Source organism: Giraffa tippelskirchi, chromosome 1, assembly GCF_054371585.1.
Source record: "Giraffa tippelskirchi isolate mGirTip1 chromosome 1, T2T-mGirTip1v1.2.pri, whole genome shotgun sequence".
NCBI lineage: Eukaryota > Metazoa > Chordata > Mammalia > Artiodactyla > Giraffidae > Giraffa > Giraffa tippelskirchi.
The window spans coordinates 113,475,039-113,491,732 of NC_137275.1; the positions used below are offsets into that span (position 1 = coordinate 113,475,039).

A 16,694-nucleotide genomic window follows, 5' to 3' on the forward strand; every position below is an offset into this window, starting at 1 on the left:
TAGAATTCACCTGTGAAGCCCTCTGGTCCTAGATTTTGTTTGTTGGGAGTTTTTTGATTACTGATAAATTTGATTACTGGTAATTAGTTTGCTCATGTTTTCTATTTTTTCATAATTTAGTTAGTCTTAGGAGACTGTACATTTCTAGGTATTTATACATTTCTTCCATGTTGTCCATTTTATTGGAGTATCATTGTACATAGTAATTTCTTATGAGTCTTTGTATTTCTGTCTGTGGTGTTGGTTGTATCTGCTCCCTTGTCATTTCTAATTTTATTTATTTGGGCCCTCTTTAATTTTTTTGTTTTTTTCCTTCATGAGCCTGGCTAAATGTTTATTATTTTTTTAAAAAAAAATCTGTTTTACTTGCCTTTTTTTTTTTTTTTATAAATTTATTTATTTTAGTTGGGGGCTAATTACTTTACAATATTGTAATAGTTTTTGCCATACATTGACATGAATCAGCCATGGGTTTACATGTGTTCCCCTTCCTGGACCCCCCACCCACCTCCCTCCCCATCCCATCCCTCTGGGTCATCCCATTGCCCCGGCCCTGAGCCCTTGTCTCATGCATCGAACATGGAATGGTGTACTTGTCTTTTTAATTTAAAAATTTTTGTCTCTATTTCATTTATTTCTACCCTAATCTTTATTCTTTTTTATTCTTCATTTTTTTCAACTAATTTTGGGTTCTTCTAATTCCTTCAGGTATAATGTTACATTGTTTACTTGAGATTTTTCTTGATTCTGAAGTAGGCTTGTATCACTGTAAACTTCCCTCTTTGAATTGCTTTTGCTATGTCCCAGATTTTGGATCATTACATTTCCATCTTCTCTGTCTCAAGGTATTTTTTAATTTCCTCTTTGATTTCAACAATGACTAAACGGTGGTTGCTTAGTCACATATTGTTTAGCTACATGTGCTTATGGTTTCTTGCATTTTTTTTTTCCTTCTTGTAGTTGATTTCTAGTCTCATACCATTGTGGTTGGAACAGTTGCTTCATGATTTCAGTCTTTTAAAATTATTGATTTTTGTGTGTGTATGTGACTTAGCATATGATAGGTACAGTGAAGCCCCTGTGCCACAACAACTGAGGCTGCAAGCCACATCTATTGAAGCCTGCACACCTAGAATCCATGCTCCACAAGAGAAGCCACTGCAATGAGAAGTTCACTCATCACAATTAGAGAAAGCTCACCTGAAGCAACAAAGAGCCAACACAGTCCAAAAACTAATTCATTAATTAAAAAAAAAAAGATGGTGATACTTTTCACATTGATCTACAGATAAAACATACTGTTATCCAAGTCACAGCTGACTTTTTGCAGAAAATGACAAGCTAATGTTAAAATTTATATGGGAATTCAAGGGAACTAGAATAACCAAAATAACCTTGAAGAACTACAAAATTGGAGAACTCACACATTCTGATTTAAAAACATGCTACAATATTAAAATAATCAACAGGACTATTATAGGATTAATTCAAGGAGTGACATACAGATCAATGAAACAGAACTGAAAGTCCAGAAATAAATTCTTACATTTGTGGTCTACAGATTTTTGACAGTAGTGCCAGTAGTGCTAAGGTAATTCAGTGAGTGAAAAATAGCAATTTCAACAAATGGTATTAGAGAATTTGGATATCCTTATGCAAAAGAAGTTGAACCCCTTCCTCACACCATATACAACATTTAACTCTAAATATCATAGGCATAAATATAAAAGACAAAACTATAAAACTCTTGGAAGGAAATATAAATGTAAATATAAAGTAACTATTTGTGACCTTGGATTAGTCAATGGTATTTTAATATAACATATAAAGCACAAGCAACCAAAGGAAAAAAAAACAGACAAATTGAACTTTACCAAAACTAAAAACTTTTGTGCTCAAAAGATAACACTGAGAAAATGAAAGGACAACTAATAGAATGGAAGAAACTAATTTGCAAATCATATATCTGATGAGGGCTATGTATTCAAATATATAAAAGTATGGATGTGAGAGCTGGACCATAAAGAAAACTGAGCGCTAAAGAATTGATGCTTTTGAGCTGTGGTGTTGGAGAAGACTTTTGAGAGTCCCTTGGATTGCAAGGAGATCCAACCAGTCCATCCTAAAGGAGGTCAGTCCTGAGTGTTCATTGGAAGGACTGATGTTGAAGCTGAAACTCCAATACTTTGGCCACCTGATGCAAAGAGCTGACTCATTGGAAAAGACCCTGATACTGCGAAAGATTGAAGGGAGGAGGAGAAGGGGATGACAGAGGATGAGATGGTTGGATGGCATCACCGACTCAATGGAAATGAGTTTGAGTAAGCTCCAGGAGTTGGTGATGGACAGGGAAGCCTGGCATGCTGCAGTCCATGGGGTCTCATTGAGTTGGACACGACTGAGCTACTGAACTGAACTGAACTTTACATCTTAACTATTAAAAGACAAGTAAGTTAATTGAAAAAAAATGTGCAAAGGATTTGGATAGACAGTTCTCTAAAGAAGATAGACACATGGTCAATGAGTACATGAAAAAGATGCTCAGCATGTTTAATCATTAGATAAATGTAATCAAAATCACTGTAAGATACCATTTAACATCCACTACTATGGCTATAATAACAGGTATTTGTAAGAATGTAGAAATATTGGAACCTTTATATAATGCTGTTAGGAATATAAATTGCTATAACCATTGTGGCAGTTCCTCTATAAGTTAAACATAGAAAAACTATATAATCCAACAATCTCACCCTTGGATATATACCCAAAAGAACTGATAACATATGTACAAACAAAAACTTGTACATGAATGTCCAGAACAGAATTATTCATAATAGATAAAGAGCGACAGTAGCTGACTCACTTTCTATAGCAAGTTCTAAATAAATAAACTTTGCTTATTCTCATTGAGATGATCTTCCTTTCTTCCTGTGGAGTATTTTCAATCAGTGTGAAGAGGTAACTGAGGCGAAAGGAACGACTGGAAACAGCAGGAGAGAGTAGAGAAACTCCATCATGCAAGTCTTCCACATAAGATAATCCCTGCCTAGGAGCCAGAGGCTGAGAACTTGGCAGAGAAGTTTAAGTATGGTATCCTGGAATTTAAGTGATTTTTGAAGACTGTGTGTAGTCAGTTGCTAAATTCTGCTGAGAAATCAGAGGGAAAGCTAACCAATGAAGATGGTGGTTATTTTAAGAAGGTGTAAGACGGAATAGGTTAAAATGTGTATGGAAAATAATGAATTGGAGATGAGCAGTACTGAAGACTCGTTTGAGAACCTTGACTGAGGAGTGTGTATATGTATTTTGTTTTACCGTGTAGTCTTATCAGCATTTAAACCTCAGTGTTTTGTGATGATCCAGAGGACAAAGAGAATGAAGACAACATGAAACTGGCAGTTTGAGGTTCGTGAGAAAGTCAGAAGGAAAGGGATCCATGCGTAGATGGAGGTCATACCTTCCATGACACATAGAGGAAAAGGAGGGTTGGTGTGGGTAGAGTGGGAACTGGATTAGGTGGGAGTCTTGTTTTATACTTGGAATCTGAGGGATATACCATGTGCTGACTTCTCTTCTCTATGATATGAGGCAAGGTCATCTTCTTTAAAATAATGGTCTAAAACTTAAAGTGAGTAGAAAAAGTTGGAAACAGTTATTGTGGAGTGCAAGGCAGCAAGTTGACCACAGAAATGTAGATTTTTCCAGACAATTTGGGACTGAATGAAGAATTTGAAGCATTTAAAATCTGACTTCTTGTGTATTCTCCAACAGCAATAATATGCCTGTCTAAAGATTTCAGAATTCTTCTAAAACAATGAAATGAAGACAGAGCATCAGGAAAACCTGTAATACTGGCAGCAGTTATGGAAATAATGAATTATGCAATCTTAGCAAAAGAAAGGGACCAGTCAATGGTCAATACTTGGTTGGAATGAGGTTGGAATAGTGGCAGTATCTGACCAAGCTCTGGATATGACCACAGGTGTGCAGGGCTGAAATCAGTAGAGGAGCCCTTGGAAAAAGACTGTATATTCTGCTTATTTTTCTTCTCTAATAGAATTTTAACAAAGCAAAGCAGAAGATATGTGGTTTGTACTGTTATTTTATTTTGAGTGATAACAGGATTTAATTTATAATTAAAATCTTATCAGGGATTTTAATTATAAATTAGCAATATTCTGAGGAACTATAGATACACTGACGAGATTTTGAACATTTCTTTTGATCAGTCAGTCAGTTTAGTTGCTCAGTCGTGTCAGACTCTTTGCAACCCCAAGGACTGCAGCAAGCCAGGCTGCAGTTTCTGTTGATAACTGCTTATAATTTTAAGATCAGGAAAGTTTAGAATTCATCTAACATCTTGATATTAATGAAAATGTGAAGAGAATTGTGGCATTTAATACCATAAAGGAAGGAAGGAAAGTTGCTCAGTCGTGTCCGACTCTTTGCGACCCCGTGGACTGTAGCCTGCCAGGCTCCTCCGTCCATGGGATTCTCCAGGCAAGAATACTGGAGTGGTTTGCCATTTCCTTCTCCAGGGGATCTTCCCGACCCAGGGATCGAACCCAGGTCTCCCGCATTGGAGGCAGACGCTTTAACCTCTGAGCCACCAGGGAAGTCCATTTAATACCATACATCACTATTAAAAAGAAAAAAAAAACATATCCAAGAGTGAACCACCAGGGAAGTCCATTTAATACCATACATCACTATAAGAAACAAAAGACTTATATATAGAAAACTATAAAACACTGATGAAAGAAATCAAAGAGGACACAAACAGATGGAGAAATATACCGTGTTCATGGATTGGAAGAATTAATATAGTGAAAACGAGTATACTACCCAAAGCAATCTATAGATTCAATGCAATCCCTATCAAGCTACCAATGGTATTTTTCACAGAACTAGAACAAATCATCTCACAATTTGTATGGAAATATAAGAAACCTCGAATAGCCAAAGCAATCTTGAGGAAGAAGAATGGAACTGGAGGAATCAACCTGCCTGACTTCAGGCTCTACTACAAAGCCACAGTCATCAAGACAGTATGGTACTGGCACAAAGATAGAAATATAGATCAATGGAACAAAATAGAAAGCCCAGAGATAAACCCACGCACATATGGACACCTTATCTTCGACAAAGGAGGCAAGAATATACAATGGAGAAAAGACAATCTCTTTAACAAGTGGTGCTGGGAAAACTGGTCAACCACTTGTAAAAGAATGAAACTAGAACACTTCCTAACACCGTACACAAAAATAAACTCAAAATGGATTAAAGATCTAAACGTAAGACCAGAAACTATAAAACTCCTAGAGGAAAACATAGGCAAAACACTCTCCGACATAAATCACAGCAGGATCCTCCATGTCCCACCTCCCAGAATATTGGAAATAAAAGCAAAAATAAACAAACGGGACCTAATTAAAATTAAAAGCTTTTGCACAACAAAGGAAACTATAAACAAGGTGAAAAGACAGCCTTCAGAATGGGAGAAAATAATAGCAAATGAAGCAACAGACAAACAATTAATCTCAAAAATATACAAGCAACTTCTGCAGCTGAATTCCAGAAAAATAAACGACCCAGTCGAAAAATGGGCCAAAGAACTAAACAGACATTTCTCCAAAGAAGACATACAGATGGCTAACAAACACATGAAAAGATGCTCAACATCACTCATTATTAGAGAAACGCAAATCAAAACCACAATGAGGTATCATTTCACACCAGTCAGAATGGCTGCTATCCAAAAGTCTACAAGCAATAAATGCTGGAGAGGGTGTGGAGAAAAGGGAACCCTCTTACACTGTTGGTGGGAATGCAAACTAGTACAGCCACTATGGAGAACAGTGTGGAGATTCCTTAAAAAACTGGGAATAGAACTGCCATATGACCCAGCAATCCCACTGCTGGGAATATACACCGAGGAAACCAGAATTGAAAGAGACGCGTGTACCCCAATGTTCATCGCAGCATTGTTTACAATAGCCAGGACATGGAAGCAACCTAGATTCCATCAGCAGACGAATGGATAAGGAAGCTGTGGTACATATACACAATGGAATATTACTCAGCCATTAAAAAAAATACATTTGAATCGGTTCTACTGAGATGGATGAAACTGGAGCCCATTATACAGAGTGAAGTAAGCCAGAAAGAAAAACAACAATACAGTATACTAATGCATATATATGGAATTTGAAAGATGGTAACGATAACCCTATATGCGAGACAGAATAAGAGACACAGATGCATGGAACAATTTTATGGACTCTAAGGGAGAAGGTGAGGGTGGGACGTTCTGGGAGAATAGCATTGAAACATGTATATTATCGTATGTGAAACAGACCACCATTCCATGTTCGATGCATGAGACAAGGGCTCAGGGCCGGGGCAATGGGATGACCCAGAGGGATGGGATGGGGAGGGAGGTGGGTGGGGGGTCCAGGAAGGGGAACACATGTAAACCCATGGCTGATTCATGTCAATGTATGGCAAAAACTATTACAATATTATAAAGTAATTAGCCCCCAACTAAAATAAATAAATTTATATAAAAAAAAAAGAAAAAAAACATATCCAAGAGTGAAATGTGTTGAAGAAGTTAATAAAAAGTGATTTTGTTTTTCTCAAGTCACTTAAATATTCTTTTGCTATTAAGAACAACATATTTTTCAAATATATTACTGCTATGTAATAATAAAGTTTAACTGACATCACTAATTCACTAATTTAATAACTGAGGACAAAAATGCTATGCTACAAAGATATTTTAGATTCCTGAACATGATAGAGGACAGGTATTATGTATGTTTTTTTTTTCATTTTATTTTTTTGGCTGCACCATGAGACATATAGGATCCTTGTTCCTCGACCAGGGTTGCAACCCTCACCCTCTGCATTAAAAGTGCAGTCTTAACCACTGGACCAATAGGGAAGTCCTTAGAATAGCTACTTTAACTAAATATCTGCAAAAAGAATTATTACACACTTTGTAATGAGGAATCAGTTCCCAAAGTGAAGAAAACTCTAAAATTAGTCTTTAGTCTATCATATATATATATATTTTTTCATATAGGGGAATAAACATTTATTATAATAATATATATAACTACTATATTTTATATATTTATAAATTCAATACATTGAATTATTATTATTCAATACATTTATTTTTATTTTTATTTTATTTTATTTATTATTATTATTACATTATTCAATACATTATTATTAAGGCATCAGGGTCTTTGTAAAAGAGCTTGATATCATCAGTAAATTAGGAACTTTAAAGATTTTCTCTGACATGGTCTTTGGACACTGTGTAACATGAGGGAAAAGGACAGGGCACAACTTTTGAAAGAATGACATAGCCCAAGGACACAACATAAACAGATTAGAATCAAGGGGTCCAAGATGGCAGACATTTCAACTTTGACTAGACTTTGATCCTCAATCAGCAAGCTAAATGACACATCCAGAGGCACCATGACAGTTCCAAGACACTGTCAAAAGACCAAGGAGTGGGTGGTGGCCCAATTCCTGGAAATCTCCACCTCTTCCCCAAAATAATTGGAATAATCCTCCTGTTCATTAGCATATTAAATTACCCAGCCCATAAAAACTAACCATGCCACATATTGCAGCTGCACTTGCCCTCTACAATGGCACAGAGGTCTGTGAAGTTTGCTTCTCTCTGAATCTGAATAAATCTTCTTATGCATCACTTTTTCTCTCATTGAATTCTTTCTGTGATGAGACATCAAGAACCCGAACTTTCTAATAAAGGAAAGCATGTACTGTGGGTTTCGGCTAAGTTCAAGTCAAGGCCACATGGATTTGAGTTACAAGCTGGGTTTTGGCTGGATTCAAGTCCCAGGACACGGGTTGAAGTCACAATCTGAGGTAAACAGTTTCAACTGGACTATGCTTAAGAAAACAGTATTTTCTATATTATATTTAGTTTTGAGCAAAATATTCTACAGATATTATACTCCATGCAAGAATTCCTTATACTTAAAGCTACTTTCAGGCTATTCCTACACTATAGAAGTTTATAGTCTAAACATTAGGGGCCAATTATTATCATCAAAGAGCTTGTATTCTGATATTAATGATCTGATGAAATGAAGTAGAATATAAATTCCTTTAAATAACTACTGGTAAAAATGTAGTGATTGTTGACAGTGGAAGATTATGTCAAACTATTTGGATCAGGGTGGGCCTTATACACAAAATAGAGTTGGAAGAGAATCCTGGGGGAGAGAGGCAGAGTTTGAACCTGGTAAGATGAGGGAGCAATACCTGGAAGTGCGGACACTTTCAGCATAGATGTAGGGAAGCAAAGTTCAGCTTGGGATTTCATACAAAGATGGGAACAATAAAGGACAGAAACAGTATGGCGCTAACAGAAGCAGAAGATATTAAGAAGAGGTGGCAAGAATACACAGAAGAACTATAAAAAAAATGATCTTCATGGCCCAGATAATCACAACGGTGTACTCACACCTAGAGCCAGACATTCTGGAATGCAAAGTCAAGTGGGCCTTAGGAAGCATCGCTACGAACAAAGCTAGTGGAGGTGATGGAATTCCAGTTGAGCTATTTCAAATCCTAGAAGATGATGCTGTTAAAGCACTGCACTCAATATGCCAGCAAATTTGGAAAACTCTGCAGTGGTCGCAGGACTGGAAAAGGTCAGTTTTCATTCCAATCGCAAAGAAAGGCAATGCCAAAGAATGCTCAAACTACTTTGCAATTGCACTCATATCACATGCTGGCAAAGTAAAGCTCAAAATTCTCCAAGCCAGGCTTCAACAGTATGTGAACCGTGAACCTCCAGATATTCAAGCTGGATTTAGAAAAGGCAGAGCAACCAGAGGTCAAATTGCCAACATCTGTTGGATTATAGAAAAAGAAAGTGAATTCCAGAGAAATGTCCACTTCTGCTTTATTGATTATGCCAAAGCTTTTGACTGTGTAGACCACAACAAACTATGGAAAATTCTTCAAGAGATGGGAATACCAGACCACCTTACGTGCCTCCTGAGAAATCTATATTCAGGTCAAGAAGAAACAGTTAGAACTGGACATGGAACGACAGACTGGTTCCAAATCGGGAAAGGAGTATGTCAAAGCTGTATATTGTTACCCTGCTTATTTAACTTATATGCAGAGTACATCATGTGAAAGGCCAAGCTAGATGAAGCACAAGCTGGAGTCAAGATTGCTGGGGTAAATATCAGTAACCTCAGATATGCAGATGATACCACCATTATGGCAGAAAGTGAAGAGGAACTAAAGAGCATCTTGATGAAAGTGAAAGAGGAGAGTAAAAAGCTGGCTTAGAACTCAGCATTCAGAAAACTATGATCGTGGCTTCAAGTCCCATCACTTTATGGCAAATAGATGGGGAAACAATGGAAACATTGACAGACTTTGTTCTCTTGGGGTCCAAAATCACTACAGATGGTGACTGCAGCCATGAAATTAAAAGACGCTTGCTCCTTGGAAGAAAAGTTATGACAGACCTGCTGCTGCTGCTGCTAAGTCGAGTCAGTCGTGTCCGACTCTGTGCGACCCCACAGACGTCAGCCCACCAGGCTCCGCCGTCCCCGGGATTCTCCAGGCAAGAACACTGGAGTGGGTTGCCATTTCCTTCTCCAGTGCATGAAAGGGAAAAGTGAAAGTGAAGTCGCTTAGTCGTGTCCGACTCTTAGCGACCCCATGGACTGAAGCCTACCAGGCTCCTCCGTCCATGGGATTTTCCAGGCAAGAGTACTGGAGTGGGGTGCCATTGCCTTCTCCATGACAGACCTAGACAGCATATTAAAAACCAGAGACATTACTTTGCCTACAGAGTTCTGCCTAGTCAAAGCTATGGTTTTTCCAATAGTCATGTATGGATGTGAGAGTTGAACTATAAAGAAAGCTTAGGGCCAAAGAATTGATGCTTTTGAACTGTGGTGTTGTAGAAGACTCTTGGGAGTCCCTTGGACTGCAAGGAGATCCCACCAGTCCATTCTAAAGGAAATCAGTCTTGAATATTCGTTGGAAGGACTGATGCTGAAGTTGAAACTCCAATACTTTGGCCACCTGATGCGAAGAATTGACTCATTGGAAAAGACCCTGATGCTGGGAGAGATTGAGGGCAGGAAGAGAAGGGGATGACAGAGGATGAGATGGTTGGATGGCATCACCAACTCAATGGACATGAGTAAGCTCCGGGAGTTGGTGATGGACAGGGAAGCCTGGCGTGCTGCAGTCCATGGGGTCGCAAAGAGTCAGACACAACTGTGTGACTGAACTGAACTGAATGTTGAGAGTCTAGCAAAGCTAGATCCATGGTATTGCTGCCAGGAATGCATTCTGTGTGGGGGCCTTAAACCAGTATCAGACTCTGAATGAAGTGCATGCCCTGGATAGCAGTGAAAGGTCACAAGCAGATGGAAGTTCATGAGGTGCCTTCCCAATAGCCCTTGTGACCAATACCCTCCCTGTCCCTAGGGTCTGTTTACCTATGTGCTTCTTAGATAAGACCCCCTGTGGCAGACCAAAACCCCACTCTTGTTTTGAATTGATCAATCAATTTGTCCCATTACCTAGGAATCCAAAGAAAACCACCACATGCATGCATGATGGCCCTTCTCTCAGTCTGCACTCAGCCAATTACCTTCCCATGTGTCCCCTTGAGGCATGCTGGGTGCTCCCTTCAGACCTGTGAGTAATAAACTTCTCTATTTCAACATATCTGTGGTCAGCTGTTTAATTAAGGCTCACTATTCTGTACTGTGCCCCACTTAACAGATGTTAATTTAACAAAGTCAGAACACCCACACTCTGCCTTCAGAAAATTTCCACCATGGGGTGGGAGGAGGGAAGGAGTCCAGTCAGTTAACACATTATTACAATGCAGTGAGTCCAGTACTTTGACAAAAGTATACAAACGGTGCTGAGAGCAAAAAGTGGGCATTTAATAAAATCAGTAGGAGGTATCAAAACTAGGGAAGGTGTCTCAAAAGATGACTTGATAGTAAGGAAAAGAATAAATGAGCAGAAGTGTAGCTATAAGGCAAGATGTGAAGAATGGACTGACTTTAAAGTAATGGTAATAATTCTAGCTACTCTCTGTTTAACACCTACTATGTAGTAGGTATGGTTATGATAAGGTACGTGCCATTATTAGCCCAATTTTACAGGCCTGAAAGTGAAGGGAGGCTCACAAGAGATGAGCTTGTGGCCAGAGCTAGAACTCAGGCAGTTCCATCTTAATTCTTACTCACTCTGAGAGAGGACAAGGGAGAAGAGGTGCTGCTGGAGAGGTATCTTTTATAAAGTGATGCTTGTTAAATTATGAAAGTTGTCACTGTCCTGAAGGCTACAGAGACAGTTAAGGGTTTTAATCAAGGTGTGACACTTTAATCAAGCCCATTTAATCAGGTGTGATATTACAGTTTAAAAAGACCATATGATAAAACAAAAAATGAACTTTCCAGAAAGAGACCTGGAGGCTGGAGTAGTTAAGGTGTGGAGGTCATGTTGGAGAGCTATAAGAGGTACTGAGATAGTCATAGAGATGAAAAGGAGGAAGCAGATTGTCAGGTAGAAATGAAAGGCTGGGCAATCACATAGAACTGAACATTCGGGCATTGTGCTCAGAAGTTTAGGCTGGGACAGTTACATGTATGTTTCACAGCACAGTGCCTAATACATACTAATTTGGAGAACACAGGAGAAATATTTGAGTAAGAAGAATTAAAGAACCTATTTTTAGCTATTCATTCAATCACTCATCAAATATTTCTGAAGAGTTGATGACAGTTACCAGTTATATAGCTATGACCAGAGCAAATTCCTGTTCTCATGAAACTTACATTCCAACAAGGGAGGAAGATACTAATCAAACAACAAAGTAAATATATGTTATGTATGTCACATGGCATTAGGTTTATGGAGAAAAACAATCCAATAAAAGGAAAACAGAAGTATCTTGGGTAGGGTGAAGAAGTGTTTTAAGATTTTATTTTGGTACTGTTTTTATACATAAAAGATCATCAGGGAAATCCTTCCTGATGACATGAATGGTATTGGAACAGAGAGATGAGTTATAGCAATAGCTGCACAGAAGCCATGGGTTATATCTGTATATCTACTAAGCCCATGGGCTTCAAGTTTCTGCAGGGCAGCTGAGGTGACTCCATGTAGGCAGTTGAATACCCTGTGCAGGTCCTGAAAAGAATAGTAATTTATTCCAGAGATGGTCAAAAAGGAGCATGGTGTCATTGAAACAAAGGAAAGTTCATCCTACTATTTGACCCACAGAGACAGCTGATGTATTCATTGGATTCAAGAAGAAGGAAGTCACTAGAGACCTTTCCCAGAATGCAACAGGAGCAGTGGATTGAAACTAAATGGGAGAAAAGGAAGTACCACTTTTTTCAAGAAATCTGACTGCAGAAAAGAAGCTGGGTTGGTCACTAAAGAACACCATGGGATAAATGGCATGCCTTTTTTTCCTTTTTTTAAAGATGAAATAGATCAGTTTTAACATATTGAATATGCTGGGGAAGAAAGAGAGTAATTGTTGGATCAAGATTCCTGAGATGTGGAGTGATTAACCATAACCAAGAGAGAAATCTCTTAATGAAAGGCCAGGAAGGGAAAACAGAGGAAATTACGCAGATGTAGATAAATGTAGTTTGAGGGCAGGGTCCAGTTTTGAAGCTTGATTATCTCCATTTTCTCTGGGAAGAGGAATTAGCTCTTGCTGTGAGTTGGATAAGGATGTCAAAAAGTTTAAGGGAACTAGAGGTCATTAAAGGTTTGAAATATAACTGAATGAGATTGAGAGATACCCAAAAGTCAGAAGAGTTATTTCCAGAGAGCCCTGCTAATGTTGGAGATGAAGTGCTCCACTGAAGTGGAGATTCTGCGCTGAAGGCAGAAGTTGGCTTTTGGATCAGCCAAAGACTGAGAAGGGCCATAATAGGACAGAAAGAGTTTGGAGGCAGAGCAGAGATTTGGTAGAGGTAGATGGGGGATCAGAAGCCCATGACTTTAAGTGATTAAGAATAAGGCAGACAGAACCAAAGTTGATTGCACACAAGAGTGTTTGGGTGTGGAGAAAGCATATAAAGCCCCGACGTGGGGCTGGAATGAAATAATACAAATGAATCTATATATACATAAGACAGACTCACAGACATAGAAAACAAATTTATGGTTACGCATGAGGGACAAAATGAGGAGAATGAGGATTAACAGAAACAACTACTATACATAAAATACATAAGCCACAAGGAACTATATCCAGTAGCTTATAATAATCTACAATGGAAAAGAATCCGAAAAAAATTTATAACTGAATCACTTGGCTATATACTTGAAACATACTATTGCAAATCAACTATTTTTCAATAAAATTTTGTATTAAAAAGCAGAAAATAGAGAACTATAAACACTTGTATTTGGATGGTAATCAAGGGTTTCAGTTTAAATTAATGTGTTAATTTACCTTTAATGTGTTAATTTAGCTTTACCAAAACTATTTTCATAGCCATTACCTCTGAGAAAGGAGCATGGACAATGGGGGAGTGTGGAAGAATTTTACTTTTGACTTGATATTCTTCCAGACTGTTAGAAAAAAATATTATACCATGAACATGTATTATAACTATTATTAAAAAGCTAGAAAAAGTATGTGTTATCAGGATGTGTAGTTACCTTTGCACATATTATCAATAAAATCAAGCAAATAGCAGGATGACACTGTTGGAAGTGGACATCAAGAGAGTCCAAAGCTCCTACCTCATTTCCACTTTGTAGCTCTCACATCAACCTTTGAATTTGGATTTCCTGACACCCTTCTTTTACTTTCCTTCACTCTAATTCACTTAGGGCTGAAGGTGATGCCAAAGTATTTTTGAGAAAAAAGAGTATCAAGAAAATAAATTTTATATTTAATTAATATTTTCAGTAACTATTTATTTATATTTAATTAACTATATTAATTTAAAATTTCTATTTAATTAACTCAACTATTAGGAAATCTTACTGGGGATCTTTGGTGGATGTGACTGGTGATAGACACAAATCCGATCCTGTAAAGAGCAATATTGCATAGGAACCTGGAATGTTAGGTCCATGAATCAAGGCAAACTGGAAGTAGTCAAACAGGAGATGGCAAGAGTGAACGTCGACATTCTAGGAATCAGCGAACTAAGATGGACTGGAATGGGTGAATTTAACTCAGATGACCATTATATCTACTACTGTGGGCAAGAATCCCTTAGAAGAAATGGAGTAGCCATCATGGTCAACAAAAGAGTCCAAAATGCAATGCAAAAATGATACCCAACTGTGGATGTGACTGGTGATAGACGCAAAGTCTGATGCTGTAAAGAGCAATATTGCATAGGAACCTGGAATGTTAGGTCCATGAATCAAGGCAAACTGGAAGTAGTCAAACAGGAGATGGCAAGGGTGAACGTCGACATTCTAGGGATCAGCTAACTAAGATGGACTGGAATGGGTGAATTTAACTCAGATGACCATTATATCTACTACTGTGGGCAAGAATCCCTTAGAAGAAATGGAGTAGCCATCATGATCAACAAACGAGTCCAAAATGCAGTATTTGGTTGCAATCTCAAAAACGACAGAATGATCTCTGTTCGTTTCCAAGGCAAACCATTCAATATCACGGTAATCCAAGTCTATGCTCCGACCAGTAATGCCGAAGAAGCTGAAGTTGAACGGTTCTATGAAGACCTACAAGACCTTCTAGAACTAACACCCAAAAAAGATGTCCTTTTCATTATAGGGGACTGGAATGCAAAAGTAGGAAGTCAAGAAACACCTGGCATAACAGGCAAGTTTGGCCTTGGAGTACAGAATGAAGCAGGGCAAAGGCTAATAGAGTTTTGCCACGAGAACGCACTGGTAATAGCAAACACCCTATTCCAACAACACAAGAGAAGACTCTACACGTGGACATCACCAGATGGTCAACACCGAAATCAGATTGATTATATTCTTTGCAGCCAAAGATGGAGAAGCTCTATACAGTCAGCAAAAACAAGACCAGGAACAGACTGTGGCTCAGATCATGAACTGCTTATTGCCAAATTCAGACTTAAATTGAAGAAAGTAGGGAAAACCACTACACCATTCAGGTATGACCTAGATCAAATCCCTTATGAGTATACAGTGGAAGTGACAAATAGATTTAAGGGACTAGACCTGATAGACAGAGTGCCTGATGAACTATGGACAGAGGTTCGTGACATTGTACAGGAGACAGGGATCAAGAAAATCCCCATGGAAAAGAAATGCAAAAAAGAAAAATGGCTGTCTGAGGAGGCCTTACAGATAGCTGGGAAGAGAAGAGAAGTGAAAAGCAAAGGAGAAAAGAAAAAATATTCCCATCTGAAAGCAGAGTTCCAAAGAATAGCAAGGAGAGATAAGAAAGCCTTCCTCAGTGCTCAGTGCAAAGAAATAGAGGAAAACAACAGATTGGGAAAGACTAGAGATCTCTTCAAGAAAACTAGAGATACCAAAGGAACATTTCATGCAAAGATAGGCTCAATAAAGGACAAAAATGGTATGGACCTAACAGAAGCAGAAGATATTAAGAAGAGGTGGCAAGAATACACAGAAGAACTGTACAAAAAAGATCTTCATGACCCAGATAATCACGATGGTGTGATCACTCACCTAGAGCCAGACATCCTGGAATGTGAAGTCAAGTGGGCCTTAGAAAGTATCACTATGAACAAAGCTAGTGGAGGTGATGGAATTCCAGTTGAGCTGTTTCAAATCTTCAAAGGTGATGCTGTGAAAGTGCTGCACTCGATATGCCAGCAAATTTGGAAAACTCAGCAGTGGCCACAGGACGGGAAAAGGTCAGTTTTCGTTCCAATCCCAAAGAAAGGCAATGCCAAAGAATGCTCAAACTACCGCACAATTGCACTCATCTCACATGCTAGTAAAGTAATGCTCAAAATTCTCCAAGCCAGGCTTCAGCAATACGTGAACCGTGAACTTCCAGATGTTCAAGCTGGTTTTAGAAAAGGCAGAGGAACCAGAGATCAAATTGCCAATATCCGCTGGATCATTGAAAAAGCAATAGAGTTCCAGAAAAACATCTATTTCTGCTTTATTGACTATGCCAAAGCCTTTGACTGTGTGGATCACAATAAACTGTGGAAAATTCTGAAAGAGATGGGACTACCAGACCATCTGCCCTGCCTCTTGAGAAACCTGTATGCAGGTCAGGAAGCAACAGTTAGAACTGGACATGGAACAACAGACTGGTTCCAAATAGGAAAAGGAGTACGTCAAGGCTGTATATTGTCACCCTGCTTATTTAACTTCTATGCAGAGTACATCATGAGAAACCCTGGGCTGGAAGAAACACAAGCTGGAATCAAGATTGCCGGGAGAAATATCTATAACCTCAGATATGCGGATGACACCACCCTTATGGCAGAGAGTGAAGAAGAACTAAAGAGCCTCTTGATGAAGGTGAAGGAGGTCCAATCAATCCATCCTAAAAGAGATCAATCCTGGGTGTTCACTGGAAGGTCTGATGTTGAAGCTGAAACTCCAATACTTTGGCCACCTCATGCGAAGGGTTGACTCATTGGAAAAGACCCTAATGCTGGGTAGGATTGGGGGCGGGAGGA

The 16,694-nt window shown here is 38.6% G+C and overlaps 1 long non-coding RNA gene across 1 annotated transcript in view; it reads left to right on the top strand.

Moving 5' to 3' along the window:
- Positions 1–16,694, top strand: part of LOC145507165 (uncharacterized) — a 73,240-nt gene that overhangs the window by 19,286 nt on the left and 37,260 nt on the right. The window lies entirely within an intron of this gene.